This window comes from Scyliorhinus torazame, chromosome 6, assembly GCF_047496885.1.
Source record: "Scyliorhinus torazame isolate Kashiwa2021f chromosome 6, sScyTor2.1, whole genome shotgun sequence".
Lineage (NCBI taxonomy): Eukaryota > Metazoa > Chordata > Chondrichthyes > Carcharhiniformes > Scyliorhinidae > Scyliorhinus > Scyliorhinus torazame.
The window spans coordinates 82,687,378-82,703,032 of record NC_092712.1 but is presented as its reverse complement, the minus strand read 5'-3'; positions in this window follow the sequence as shown (position 1 = coordinate 82,703,032).

Genomic DNA, 15,655 nt, shown 5'->3' with positions numbered 1-15,655 from the left:
GTAAACGTCACCGAATTGTGGTCACTGTCCCCAACGTGCTCTCCTACCTCCAAATCCAACACCTGGCCTGGTTCATTACCCAAAACCGAATCCAACGTGGCCTCGCCTCTTGTTGGCCTGTCAACATATTGTTTCAGGAAACCCTCCTGCACACACTGTACAAAAAACGACCCATCTAATGTACTCGAACTATATCTTTTCCAGCCAATATTTGGAAAGTTAAAGTCTCCCATAATAACTACCCTGTTACTTTCGCTCTTCTCCAGGATCATCCTCGCCATCCTTTCCTCTACATCCCTAGAACTATTTGGAGGCCTATAGAAGACTCCCAACAGTGTGACCTCTCCTTTCATGTTTCTAACCTCAGCCCATACTACCTCGGAAGATGAGTCCCCATCTAGCATCCTCTCCGCCACCGTAATACTGCTCTTGACTAGCAGCGCCACACCTCCCCCTCTTTTGCCTCCTTCTCTGAGCTTACTAAAACACCTAAACCCCGGAACCTGCAACATCCATTCCTGTCCCTGCTCTATCCATGTCTCCGAAATGGCCACAACATCGAAGTCCCAGGTACCAACCCATGCTGCCAGTTCCCCTACCTTGTTTCGTATAATCCTGGCATTGAAGTAGACACACTTCAAACCACCTACCTGAACACTGGCCCCCTCCTGCGACGTCAAATCTGTGCTCCTGACCTCTATACTCTCATTCTCCCTTACCCTAAAACTACAATCCAGGTTCCCATGCCCCTGCTGCATTAGTTTAACCCCCCCCCCCAAAGAGCACTAACAAATCTCCCCCCCAGGATATTTGTGCCCCTCAGGTTCAGATGTAGACCATCCTGTCTGTAGAGGTCCCACCTTCCCCAGAAAGAGCCCCAGTTATCCAGAAATCTGAATCCCTCCCGCCTGCACCATCCCTGTAGCCACGTGTTTAAATGCTCTCTCTCCCTATTCCTCATCTCACTATCACGTGGCACGGGCAACAACCCAGAGATAACAACTCTGTTTGTTCTAGTTCTGAGCTTCCATCCTAGCTCCCTGAAAGCCTGCCTGACATCCTTGTCCCCTTTCCTACCTATGTCGTTAGTGCCAATGTGGACCACGACTTGGGGCTGCTCCCCCTCCCCCCTAAGGACCCGGAAAACACGATCCGAGACATCACGTACCCTTGCACCTGGGAGGCAACATACCAAACGTGAGTCTCTCACGCTCCCACAAAATCTCCTATCTGTGCCCCTGACTATCGAGTCCGCAATTGCTAATGCTCTGCTCCTCTCCCCCCTTCCCTTCTGAGCAACAGGGACAGACTCCGTGCCAGAGGCCCGTACCCCATGGCTTACCCCTGGTAAGTCCCCCCCCCCACAAGTATCCAAAGCGGTATACTTGTTTCTCAGGGGAACGACCACAGGGGATCCCTGCACTGACTGCTTCTTCCCAGTCCCTCTTACAGTTACCCATCTATCTCCAATCTTTGGTGTAACTAATTCCCTGAAGCTGCTATCTATGACCCCCTCTGCATCCCTAATGATCCGAAGTTCTTCCAACTCCAGGTCCAGTTCCCTAACTCGGTCTTGGAGGAGCTGGAGATGGCAGCACTTCCTGCAGGTAAAATCAGCAGGGACACTAACGGCATCCCTCACCTCAAACATCCTGCAGGAGGAACATTGCACTCCCTTCCCTGCCATCCCTCTAACTTTCTACCAAGATCTGGCTAACAACTAAATTAAATTAAAAAAAAAAAATTATAATAATAAAATATGGTACTTACCTCACACCAATGGGTTTTATTATTAGGTTAGAGGAGGAGGGCGGGTGGGAGGCACTACACGTGTAGTGTCTCGGGTTTCCTCTCCACCAGAATTTATTGGTGAGGGTCTTCCCAGACGTCCGCGGGTCGACTTCCTGTTCCCGCCTAAAACACTAATTTAAAAAAAAACAGCAAAGAGGGACCGAAAACTGGACCAGGTAAGTGTTTACCGCTGAAATTGACTAGCCTGCTCCTGTGAAGGTCTCCCAGAAATCACTAACGCACCGCTCCCGCTGAAATCGACTGGCCTGCTCCTGCAAAGACAAGTGTTTTTAAAGGAGAGACTTACCTCCCAGAAATCACTTGCGCACTGCTCCCGCTGAAATTGACTAGCTTGCTCCGCTCCCGCTGAAATCGACTGGCCTGCTCCTGCAAAGACATATGTGAGAAATATGAGAATGACTAGAGCGAGGGTAGGTCCGATCAAGGACAGTAGCAGGAGATTGTGTATTGAGTCTGAAGAGATAGGAGAGGTCTTGAATGAGTAAGCAAGAGGGTAGCCAGGGAAAGGGTTGGCCCACTTAAGGATAGGCAAGGGAATCTATGTGTGGAGCCAGAGGAAATGGGCGAGGTACTAAATGAATACTTTGCATCAGTATTCACCAAAGAGAAGAAATTGGTAGATGTTGAGTCTGGAGAAGGGTGTGTAGATAGCCTGGGTCACATTGAGATCCAAAAAGACGAGGTGTTGGGTGTCTTAAAAAATATTAAGGTAGATAAGTCCCCAGGGCCTGATGGGATCTACCCCAGAATACTGAAGGATGCTGGAGAGGAAATTGCTGAGGCCTTGACAGAAATCTTTGGATCCTCACTGTCTTCAGGGGATGTCCCGGAGGACTGGAGAATAGCCAATGTTGTTCCTCTGTTTAAGAAGGGTAGCAAGGATAATCCAGGGAACTACAGGCCGGTGAGCCTTACTTCAGTGGTAGGGAAATTACTGGAGAGAATTCTTCGAGACAGGATCTACTCCCATTTGGAAGCAAATGGACGTATTAGTGAGAGGCAGCACGGTTTTGTGAAGGGAAGGTCGTGTCTCACTAACTTGATAGAGTTTTTCGAGGAGGTCACTAAGATGATTGATGCAGGTAGGGCAGTGGATGTTGTCTATATGGACTTCAGTAAGGCCTTTGACAAGGTCCCTCATGGTAGACTAGTACAAAAGGTGAAGTCACACGGGATCAGGGGTGAGCTGGCAAGGTGGATACAGAACTGGCTAGGTCATAGAAGGCAGAGAGTAGCAATGGAAGGATGCTTTTCTCATTGGAGGGCTGTGACCAGTGGTGTTCCACAGGGATCAGTGCTGGGACCTTTGCTCTTTGTAGTATATATAAATGATTTGGAGGAAAATGTAACTGGTCTGATTAGTACGTTTGCAGACGACACAAAGGTTGGTGGAATTGCGGATAGCGATGAGGACTGTCAGAGGATACAGCAGGATTTAGATTGTTTGGAGACTTGGGCGGAGAGATGGCAGATGGAGTTTAATCCGGACAAATGTGAGGTAATGCATTTTGGAAGGTCTAATGCAGGTAGGGAATATACAGTGAATGGTAGAACCCTCAAGAGTATTGAAAGTCAAAGAGATCTAGGAGTACAGGACAACAGGTCATTGAAAGGGGCAACACAGGTGGAGAAGGTAGTCAAGAAGGCATACGGCATGCTTGCCTTCATTGGCCGGGGCATTGAGTAAGTCATGTTGCAGCTGTATGGAATCTTTGTTAGGCCACACTTGGAGTATAGTGTTCAATTCTGGTCGCCACACTACCAGAAGGATGTGGAGGCTTTAGAGAGGGTGCAGAAGAGATTTACCTGAATGTTGTCTGGTATGGAGGGCATTAGCTATGAGGAGCGGTTGAATAAACTCGGTTTGTTCTCACTGGAACGAAGGAGGTTGAGGGGAGACCTGATAGAGGTCTACAAAATTATGAGGGGCATAGACAGAGTGGATAGTCAGAGGCTTTTCCCCAGGGTAGAGGGGTCGGCACGGGCTTGGAGGGCCGAAGGGCCTGTTCCTGTGCTGTACATTTCTTTGTTCTTTGTTGTTCTTTTCTTCTGCATTTACAAATGAGAGGGGCCATATTGTTGGAGAGGACAGTGTGAGCTCGAGGAGATACTTGTTAGGAAGGAAGATGTGTTGGGCATTTTGAAAAACTTGAGGATAGACAAGTCCCCCGGGCCTGACGGGATATATCCAAGGATTCTATGGGAAGCAAGAGATGAAATTGCAGAGCCGTTGGCAATGATCTTTTTGTCCTCACTGTCAACAGGGGTGGTACCAGGGGATTGGAGAGTGGCGAATGTCGTGCCCCTGTTCAAAAAAGGGACTAGGGATAACCCTGGGAATTACAGGCCAGTTAGTCTTACTTCGGTGGTAGGCAAAGTCATGGAAAGGGTACTGAAGGATAGGATTTCTGAGCATCTGGAAAGACACTGCTTGATTAGGGATAGTCAGCACGGATTTGTGAGGGGTAGGTCTTGCCTTACAAGTCTTATTGAATTCTTTGAGGAGGTGACCAAGCATGTGGATGAAGGTAAAGCAGTGGATGTAGTGTACATGGATTTTAGTAAGGCATTTGATAATGTTCCCCATGGTAGGCGTCTGCAGAAAGTAAGGAGGCATGGGATAGTGGGAAATTTGGCCAGTTGGATAACGAACTGGCTAACCGATAGAAGTCAGAGAGTGGTGGTGGATGGCAAATATTCAGCCTGGATCCCAGTTACCAGTGGCGTACCGCAGGGATCAGTTCTGGGTCCTCTGCTGTTTGTGATTTTCATTAATGACTTGGATGAGGGAGTTGAAGGATGGGTCAGTAAATTTGCAGACGATACGAAGATTGGTGGAGTTGTGGATAGTGAGGAGGGCTGTTGTCGGCTGCAAAGAGACATAGATAGGATGCAGAGCTGGGCTGAGAAGTGGCAGGTGGAGTTTAACCCTGAAAATTGTGAGGTTGTCCATTTTGGAAGGACAAATATGAATGCAGAATACAGGGTTAACGGTAGAGTTCTTGGCAATGTGGAGGAGCAGAGAGATCTTGGTGTCTATGTTCATACATCTTTGAAAGTTGCCACTCAAGTGGATAGAGCTGTGAAGAAGGCCTGTGGTGTGCTAGCGTTCATTAACAGAGGGATTGAATTTAAGAGCCGTGAGGTGATGATGCAGCTGTACAAAACTTTGGTAAGGCCACATTTGGATACTGTGTACAGTTCTGGTTGCCTCATTTTAGGAAGGATGTGGAAGCTTTGGAAAAGGTGCAAAGGAGAATTACCAGGATGTTGCCTGGAATGGAGAGTAGGTCTTACGAGGAAAGGTTGAGGGTGCTAGTCCTTTTCTCATTAGAACGGAGAAGGATGAGGGGCGACTTGATAGAGGTTTATAAGATGATCAGGGGATTAGATAGAGTAGACAGTCACTGAATTTACACTGTAAATTCTATGATGATCAGGGGAATAGATAGAGAAGACAGTCAGAGACTTTTTCCTCGGGTGGAACAAACCATTACAAGGGGACATAAATTTAAGGTGAATGGTGGAAGATATAGGGGGGATGTTAGAAGTAGGTTCTTTACCCAGAGAGTAGTGGGGGCATGGAATGCACTGCCTGTGGAAGTAGTTGAGTTGGAAACATTAGGGATCTTCAAGCAGCTATTGGATAGGTACATGGATTACGGTAAAATTATATAGTGTAGATTTATTTGTTCTTAAGGGCAGCATGGTAGCATTGTGGATAGCACAATTGCTTCACAGCTCCAGGGTCCCAGGTTCGATTACGGCTTGGGTCACTCTCTGTGCGGAGCCTGCACATCCTCCCCGTGTGTGCATGGGTTTCCTCCGGGTGCTCCGGTTTCCTCCCACAGTCCAAAGATGTGCAGGTTAGGTGGATTGGCCATGATAAATTGCCCTTAGTGTCCAAAATTGCCCTTAGTGTTGGGTGGAGGTGTTGACTTTGGGTAGGGTGCTCTTTCCAAGAGCTGGTGCAGACTCAATGGGCCGAATGGCCTCCTTCTGCACTGTAAATTCAATGATAATCTATGATTAATCTAGGACAAAGGTTCGGCATAACATCGTGGGCCGAAGGGCCTGTTCTGTGCTGTATTTTTCTATGTTCTATGTTCTATGTTCACGTGACTGGTGGAGCAAATGGAGGAGGAGTTTAAGAGATGGGACGTGCTGCCACTCTCCCTGGCGAGTAGGGTGCAGTCAGTTAAAATGACGGTACTCCCGAGACTTTTGTTCCTGTTCCAGTGCCTCCCCACTCCCTGGCGGGTAGGGCGCAGTCAGTTAAAATGACGGTACTCCCGAGACTTTTGTTCCTGTTCCAGTGCCTCCCCATCCTGATCCCTAAGGCCTTCTTCAGGCGGGTTAATAGGAGCATTATGGGGTTTGTGTGGGCGCAGAAGACCCCGAGGGTGAGAAGGGTGTTCCTGGAGTGTGCAGGGATGGGGGGGGGGGGTTGGCGCTGCCTAACCTCTGTGGGTATTATTGGGCCGCCAACGTGACAATGGTGCGTAAGTGGGTGATGGAGGAGGATGGGGCGGAATGAAAGAGGCTGCAGATGGCGTCCTGTGTGGGCACGAGCCTGGAGGCGCTGGTGACGGCGCTGCTGCCACATCCTCTAACGAGGTACACCACGAGCCTGGTGGTGGCGGCTACCCTCAAAATTTGGGGCAATGGAGACGTCACAGTGGAGAGGTGGGTGCCTCGGTGTGGTCCCCGATTCGGAGGAACCACCGGTTTGTCCCGGGGAGGATGGGCGGAGGGTTGCTGAGCTGGCACAGGGCAGGTATTAGGAGGATGGCGTCCTGTTTGTGGGCGGGTAGTTCGCGAGCCTGGGTGAGCTGGAGGAGAAGTTTGGGCTCCCCCCGGGGGACACCTTCAGATATATGCAGGTAAGGGCATTTGTAAGGCGGCAGGTGGTGGAGTTCTCACTGTTGCCGCCACGCAGGGTCTAGGACAGGGTGCTGTCGGGGATGTGGGTTGGAGAGGGGAGGATCTTGGCAACGTACCAGGTGATGCAGGAGGAGGAGGAGGCCTCGGTGGAGGAGCTAAAGGGTAAGTGGGAGGAGGAGTTGGGGGAGGAGATTGACAAGGGGACGTGGGCGGATGCCTTGGGGGAGAGTGAACTCTTTCTCCTCTTGCGCGAGGCTCAGCCTCATACAATTTAAGGTGCTGCATAGGGCTCACATGACCAGGGCAAGGATAAGCCGGTTCTTTGGGTGCGAGGACAGGTGTGCTAGGTGCTCAGGGAGCCCAGCAAACCACACCCACATGTTCTGGGCGTGCCCAGCGCTGGAGGACTTTTGGAAGGGTGTAGCGAGGACGGTGTCGAGGGTGGTAGGTTCCAGGGTCAAGCCGGGCTGGGGGCTCGCAATATTTGGCAGAGGTTTTTGGTTCGCTTTTCTTGACTGGGCGTGTATATTTGCTTTTGTGTTGATGATGGCTGTTCATTTATTATTTATGTATACGGGAGGGCGGGGGGGGGGGGGGGGGGGGGGGTGGCGGGGGGTTGTTCTTTTCTTTCTGTATTTTGTTGTTGATATTTTGTGAAAATTTCAATAAAAATTATTTGAAAAAAAAAAGTCTATCAGTTGTGAGGTGGCAATGGTTCAGTTACACAGTGACACTCACCTTATGTGCGGGCTGTGCGATCTGATTAGCTGACCGAATAATCGTAGCCGCAATAAGCTACAAGTAGCTAAATGTAACTGGAAAATGTTTGTGTGATTTGCTGATGTTTGTGAGGGGATCAGGGATAATGGGGTGAAGGTAGGAGAATGGGGATGAGAAACATTTGGGGCTGGATTCTCCGTAGCCCGATCGCTGAAATCATGTTCGGCGATTGGGCGGAGAATGGATTTTCGGGCCAATCCCCCCCCCCACCCCCCATGTCGCCATCCACACCATCCCCCAAGTCTCCCCATCCCTCCCCATACTCCCACTCCGCATATGCCCCATCTCCTCCCACTCCCAAACCCCCAACCCCCGGGATGAATGACACATGCGGTTCACAGTGCCCGCCTGTGTCCCTGCAGGAGACATTGGCCCACAGATGATGGTAGAGGTCCGCATGCCGGACATCAGAGTCTTCACCCGCTACGAGGAACGAGCCCTGGAGATCGTGGGGGTGGCAGGGGACAGATCTGTCACCGATGTAGAGGTTGGTGTACGGCACAGAGGTAAGCATCCCCTGGGCCCCACCCAGATGACCTGTCACATATGAGTTGTTAATGCCATACAAATGACTCATTTCTCCCACTGACCACATATCCACTCTCCCGCAGGATCTCCACCTGACACTGCCGTCCCATCCGGGTTGACCCCGGCCGCCTCCCAGGAGAACACCTCGGAAGGGATCCCAGGACCCAGCTGGGCCCCAGTCAGATGCTGAGCCTCTTTTTTTAATTCATGTGGGCGTCACTGGTTAGGCCAGCATTTATTGCCCATCCCTAATTGCCCTTCAGAAGGTGGTGGTGAGTTGCCTTCTTGAACCGCTGGACCAGGCTTACCCGGAGCTGATGCAGACGCTAGGGTGTGGCTGGAACATTCAGAGTGAGATGTCAGTGACACTCCAGCAGGTCCATAGCAGATTAGAGGAGCCCCAGAGGCTATGGGCGCAGGAGATGGCACCGGCAATGTGTGCATCGAGGCCAACACTACTAGGGTGGCGACAGCAGCGGAGAGCCTGGTGCACGACGTCTGCAGCATGAGTGGAGGTGTCCAAGGCGTAGCTCAGTCAGTGACAGCCATGCAGAGTGGCGGCTGCACCTACCAGCTCCCCTGAGACCCACCACCCTGACAATGGCGGGTCTCGGAGTCAGCACCCGGAACAAGGTGGTGCAGTGAGGCATGTGCTGCCGGCAAGTGAACCGGTGCCCTCTGGCTCCAGGACGGCAGAGGACGCCTGCCGGGGCATTGAAGGCTATGGGAAGTGGTATGTGTCTGATGTGCAGTCTGGGGACACACCTTGGTGCAGTGGTAGAGCATGAAAGGCTAAGCAGGTCAAGGATCACTGAGAGGGCGATTTGGCTGAGGATGCACTGCGTGGGTGTTCGATTGGGGAGAGGGGGCGGACTCTTCCATAGTTTGTTGGGCTTGGCAGAGGGGTTGACGTGCTCTGCCTGTTTTTCCATGTAAGCACCCGGCTGAACAGGAACAAATGTGTGATCCGTGCTACAGCGGTGACCTATCTCGATTATAAGGTGACGGGGATGGTCTTCACCCAGTGGAGGATGAGGTTTGCGCTATAAAAGGGGCCCCAACCCCGAAGAACGCCACTGAGCTCCGGTCGTTTTTAGGGTTCGTCAGCTACTATGGGAAGTTCATTGTCAACCTGAACACTGTAAGCTCCACTCCATCTACTATTAAGGAAGGAGTAGGAATGGTGCTGGGCCGATCGGTACACAGATACACTCCGCCGGACCTCGAGCTGCCTGGTTTTGTTAGTTCACCCAAAAAGGACTGTACTGGGAGTGCGGTGCTGTCTTGAGCAGAACTCTGTAAATAGCTAAATAAATCTATGTTCATTTACCACCGGTTTCATTAAGTTACTAAAGCTTCCCATCTGGAGCATACAATTGGCATTAGGCTCCTTACTGGCATATCTGAGGGGCCTTGTCCCCAAATTAGGCAGTCACCAGAGATGCCTTTCTGCTAAAACATAGTAGTGGATGTGTTTTTATTGTTGCTTGTGGCAGGTTAAGGGTCTCCCTAACGCACCAACCAGCATCACCCCTAGGTCCCAATTCACCGACACTGTTTTTTTTTACAGTAGAAGAAGATTTATGATTGTAATCTGCAGTATTTTGTCTTTTTGCCAGTAAAATTTAATTGGGTTTAAAAAAAAATCAAATTGCTCCAGCTAACTTTGATGAATGGGACAAAATAATAAATCTCCACTTTGAAAAATTAAAGTTTACGATATAAATGAATGTATTGTTATGGAAAATCAATAAAACCCTGGGCTATGAAATTGGACAGGCCCCAAATCTCTGTTTCTCCCGCCGCAAACGAGGTTATTCACTGTGGATGCAATAAGTGTGAGGTGATTCACTTTGGAAGTAAAAACAGGAAGGCAGATTACTACCCGAATAGTTGTAAATTGGGAGAGGGGAGTGTGCAGTGGGACCTGGGTGTCCTTGTGCACCAGTCGCTGAAGGTAATCATGCAAGTGCAGCAGGCGGTAAAGAAGGCTAATGGTGTGTTGACCTTCATTGCGCGCGGTTTTGAGTATAGAAGCAGGTATGTGTTGCTGCAATTGTACAGGGCCTTGGTGAGGCCACACTTGGAGTATTGTGTGCAGTTTTGGTCTCCTTCTCTGAGGAAGGATGTTCTTGCTCTCGAGGGAGTGCAGCGAAGGTTTACCAGACTGATTCCTGGGATGGCGGGACTGTCATCTGAGGAGAGATTGACTAGGTTAGGATTATTCTCGCTGGAGTTCAGAAGAATGAGGGGGGATCTCATAGAGACTTCTAAAATTCTAACAGGACTAGACAGGGTAGATGCAGGGAAGATGTTCCTGATAGTGGGCGTGTCATAACAGGGGTCACAGTCTGAGGATTTAGGGTAAACCATTTCGGACAGAGATGAGGAGACATTTCTTCACCCAAAGAATGATGAGCCTGTGGAACTCATTACCACAGGAAGTAGTTGATGCTAAAACATTGAATATATTCAATAGACGGCTAGATATAACACTTGGGGCGAATGGGATCAAAGGTTATGGGGAGAAAGCAGGCTTAAGCTATTGAGTTGGATGATCAGCCATGATCGTGATAAATGGCAGAGCAGGCTCGAAGGGCCAAAAGGCCGCCTCCTGCTCCTATCTTCTACGTATCCATGCTGAAGTTTTGCAACATTTTCCGCTTTTATTTCGATTTCCAGCATCTGCAGTATTTTGCTGGCATGGCAGTCTTCATCATATCCTATCCACTGGGTGGCGCTGCAGGACAGCTTGACCCAAATCCATGCTTTTTAGAAACTTGCCGATGTGCATCACAGTTCAATTTCCATAATAGGGCAGGTGCTGTGTGAATTGCAACAAAAACCAAAGTAATTAAAAAAAAAATCTGTGATTTTCTTGAGTAAATAACATACTTGTTTTTGAGGCTGCTCCGTGGGCATTTGGTGCAGTGCTTTCAGAGCAAGGATGTGGAGGCTTTAGAGAGGGTGCAGATGAGATTTACAAGGATGTTGCCTGGTATGGAGGGCATTAGCTATGAGGAGCGGTTGAATAAACTTGGTTTGTTCTCACTGGAACGACGGGGGTTGAGGGGCTACCTGATAGAGGTCTACAAAATTATGAGGGGCATAGACAGAGTGGATAGTCAGAGGTTTTTTCCCAGGGTAGAGGGGTCAATTACTAGGGGGCATAGGTTTAAGGTGCGAGGGGCAAGGTTTAGAGGAGATATATGAGGCAGGTTTTTTACACAGAGCGTAATGGGTGCCTGGAACTCGCTGCCGGAGGAGGTGGTGGAAGCAGGGACGATAGTGACATTTAAGGGGCATCTTGACAAATACATGAATAGGATGGGAATTGAGGGATACGGACCCAGGAAGTGTAGAAGATTTTAGTTTAGACGGGCAGCATGGTTGGCATAGGCTTGGAGGGCCGAAGGGCCTGTTCCTGTGCTGTACTTTTCTTTGTTCTTTGTTCAAGACCACTTCAACATTTCATAAATTAAGGTCTTTTTAAATTCTTTCATTTAATGCTTTACTCACTGCATTGAGTCTGACATGGGGCAAGTTTGATTTCCTCCCCAAAGGAACATTGTTCGTATATTTTACAGGCACTGTTATTTTTTTTTGTTGCAAATTTTACTTATCGTGAAAAGCCCAAAGTTGAATTAAGACAGCTGGAAATATCAACCTCAGTCTTTGGAGCTGCCAACTGGCCTGAGAATATGATTCTGATTTAAAGCTCAGTAAGTATTACAATCAGCTCTGAAGTTCACAACACAAGATGACAGCCCAGTTGTTTCTGTCTCCAGATGCTGCTACATATAGTTACTATGCCATGTCCTGCCTCCTCATTTCAATAGGTCACTGCTCCTCATCTTGACCAATTAGGTCTTGCAGCCACAGGGTGTTTTGGCATCCTCAGAGACTGCCACGTGCATACGAATGTGTCTACATCAAAGTAGGACTTGCCACCTAGGACAAAGAAAGAACCTTCATTTATCATATTCTAATAATAATAATAACCTTTTATTGTCACAAGTATGAAGTTACTGTGAAAAGCCCCTAGTCGCCACATTCCGTCACCTGTTCGGGTAAGCTGGTACGGGAATTGAGCCCGCGCTGCTGGCCTTGTTCTGCATCATAAACCAGCTGCGAGCCCACTGAGCTAAACCTTCCAGATGGGACTGAGGTTTAAACTCTCGGTGGAAAGACGTTACGTCTGACATACATTCTGTACAAGTCCTATTCTGTGCTTAGGTTTATAGTAGGGCCTAAACCTGTTTCTTGATTTAGAGGCTACTGTACTACCCACTGAGCCAAGTAGTGCAGTTGGTGTATGCTAGTCACCCATATGTTAATTGATTGATGGTGTCTGTTCTTGGACTTGTACCAAAGTCTGCGTTTAATGGACCAGTATGACATGCAATGGATTCTGAGACATTAGGCCGGGTTTTTGGGGCGATGAAGTCAGGAAGATCCATCTCCTTGAGAAAGCTCCACGCCCACCATATTTTCATTCCATGGAGGCAGGAGCGGGACCAGGATGAAATTGGACGCACAGCACCCTCCGCCCCCGACCAGAGGCAGGCCCAAGGCGGAAACGCAGACGGGTGGATGGCAAGGCCAAAAGGCTGGGACGCCTGCTTCTGCTTATTGGGACATCAGCCCAGTTGGAATGTTGAATTACAGGCCCTCAAACCCTCACCCTCCACCCCCTCACATCCCACCCACACTTCTCCCTGAGAGATCAATGCCCCTCATAACTCCCGTACTCCCTCATATCTCCCACGCCCCTCCATGCTGCCTGATATCTCCCACGACCTCTCATATTCCCCAGGTCCCTTCCCTGCACCTTCTGAACCCACTATTTGATGGGGAGTGAGTAGAATTGGGCAAAGACAGGAAAGAAAGCTGAGCGGGGGGTTTAGTAAAGAATGGAATGTAAGTGCTCTGTTCTGGATTTGTTGGGCATTTTGGAGGCAAGTAAGGAAGTCTTTACAAAGTTAAGACTGTAAGTGCTAAATACGTGGATTGAGAGAAGGACATAGGTGGCTGAAGTTATTGAAGTGAAAGTTGACCACCTTGATGTTGTGGGATTTGAAGCTTAGCTCAGAATTATAAAGGACAGCAAGGCTGTGCATAGTTAGATTCATTCTTAATGAGCAGCTAGGCCAAGGAGGATGAAAAGGGATCATTGCTGAGGTGACTGTGAGAAATGTTGTCTCAATTGTCCAAAGGCGTGCAGGTTAGCTGGATTGGCCATGCTACTTTGCCCCTTAGCATCCAAACAGTAGGTGGGGTTATGGGGGTGGGGTAGTGGATTAGGCTTAGGTAGGGTGCTCTTTCAGGGGGTTGGTGCAGACTTGTTGGGCCGAATGACCTCCTTCTGCATTGAATGGATTTTATGGAATTATGGGTGGAGGACAGATCCTAGTTGAAAGGGCTTTGAACAGAGTGATAGAGGAGTGAGTGCAGGATTCAGTGATGACGGCACATTCGAGGATTCGGGAGGTGAGGACAGAGTGGCTGCGAGCGCACATTTTTACAACAGGATAGAAACAGTTTTGAAGGAGTAAAAGATGCCTGGAGAATGTGGTGAGGTGTTAGTGCATCAAATTTTGCTCATATAGAAGAACCCTAAAATATTAGCTTTGATTCCCAGTAGAGAGCTCATACTCAAAGGGAGAGGTGCAAATCTGTAACCATGAATTAATGCCCTATGCTGTTGGCGTAATTCTGCCTCAGTCTCCAGCCATCTAAGCTACCAGACCCTTCATAATATACCAGTAGATATGTTCACAATTCTGTTGGATCTACTCAGACTGTATCTTTGAAATTAAAATTTAGGATTTCACATGTTCACTTAGAAAAGTGGAAGTAAGTTCTTTAATAATTTTATTGCATGATTTTACATTTCCTCCTGGAATGCAGAGACATTTCTCTTCTGTTGTATTGAATATAATTACTTTTAGACCCATTATACTATCTCAGGCTGGATAAAATCATAACAGTAATCCACTTAGAATCACTTTGAGTTTGAGCACTGCTCATTGTATATTGATGAAACAGTAATCATTTTCAACTTATTGCCATTTCCTAGTAAAGCCTCCTCCATGAAATAGGAAGATATGGGCCTGGGTTCTCCGTTCTGGAGCCTATGTGCTCCCGCCAGTGGAGAATCGCTACTGGTCCCCGCTGCCACTCGCAGGGGGGCCTGGTAAGCCAGTTTCTCCCCCTTACCATGTTAATGTATGCATGGGGAGAGCTTGCCGGGTTCTATTGGAATAATGCTATCAGGCCACCATTTTGAACGGGCGACGCGATACTGAGGCCCATTGGAAAGCCCTTTCCACCCCACAATGCAAAATCTTCCCCCTCCCCTGCCGACAAGTAGGGGCATCTTACCCCCTCACCACAGGAATAATGGACCACCTCACCCCTCACAGTACACATGTATGAGGGTGACCTGATGCCCCCCCACTCCCCGTAACCCCATCAGAGATCCTCCCCATCTGTGTGGTGTTCGTTGTGTTGCTAAATTCAGGATGGTTGGCATAGTGTTCACAAACACCACAAAATAGCTTTAACTTGAACAAAGCTATAAATTTATTAACACCACTAATTTGGATTTGACAGGTATTCCGAAATAGTACACAGTTGACAATTAACATATAATCTACACTCACCTACAACTAATCTCTATACTATAATAAACTATGATCTGCTCTTACTCACACCATCTTTCCTTAAGTCTGTACTCTAGCTAACTCCTTCACTCTCTCCCCCGCAAAGCTTCGCTTCAATGTCTTATATACTTGTAACTCTAGCTCTCTCTAGTGGCCCATCGAGACATTTCATTAACCCTTGCCGTTCTTACATTTAAGATAATACCACAATCAGAATCTCCATCAGAGACCCCTATCAGTCACCCCTTGCCTGAAAGTTGGAGAGAAGTCCACGCAGGTACAGTGAAAAATCACTGCATTTTCACTTACCTTCTCCAGCATCTGCTGCCTCAGACATAAGTGTTTATAAATCAGTAGCTGTTACAAATGCCAGAGGCTTCCTCGAAAGCAAAGTACACTTCAAAAGGCTTCAAATCTCTTGACAAATTTTGAAATGCAAATCTCCCATTCAATTTCACACAGCAATACATTGCATTAGCCAGTGATTGACAGTTTTATTACTCCAGAGACAGCTGATTAGTGGCTTGTTTATCGATCTTTCCCTTTCACACTTAAATACATCTCAAGTACCCTGCTTTGATGCTAACCACAATGTTTATGACCACTCTTGCTATGATTGACAGTTCCGCACCACACAAAAAGCAGCTAAGTGCTTTCACTTCCTCTCAGCAGAAATCACTTTGGGGGCCTTCTGATGGAATTTGGGGGCCCTCAGTTATGCACTGACCCTCTTGGGGTGCACTGCATCAGGGCCACACTGGGGCAAACTTGCACCAAAGTGTGCCCGGAGCATTTCCCGCTGTGGGGTGGGTGCATAACTGGGGTGGGGTTGGAGAATTGGGCTTCCAGCTCATTAATTTCAGGGAAATGGATGCAACTCAGTGATTTTCATCCTCCCGACGGCACGTGGGGGTAGTGTGCTGAGTCCACCAGCGGGGGTTCGGAGCATCGAAACGGGTGCCAAACCCGTTTTTCCCTTGACGCTC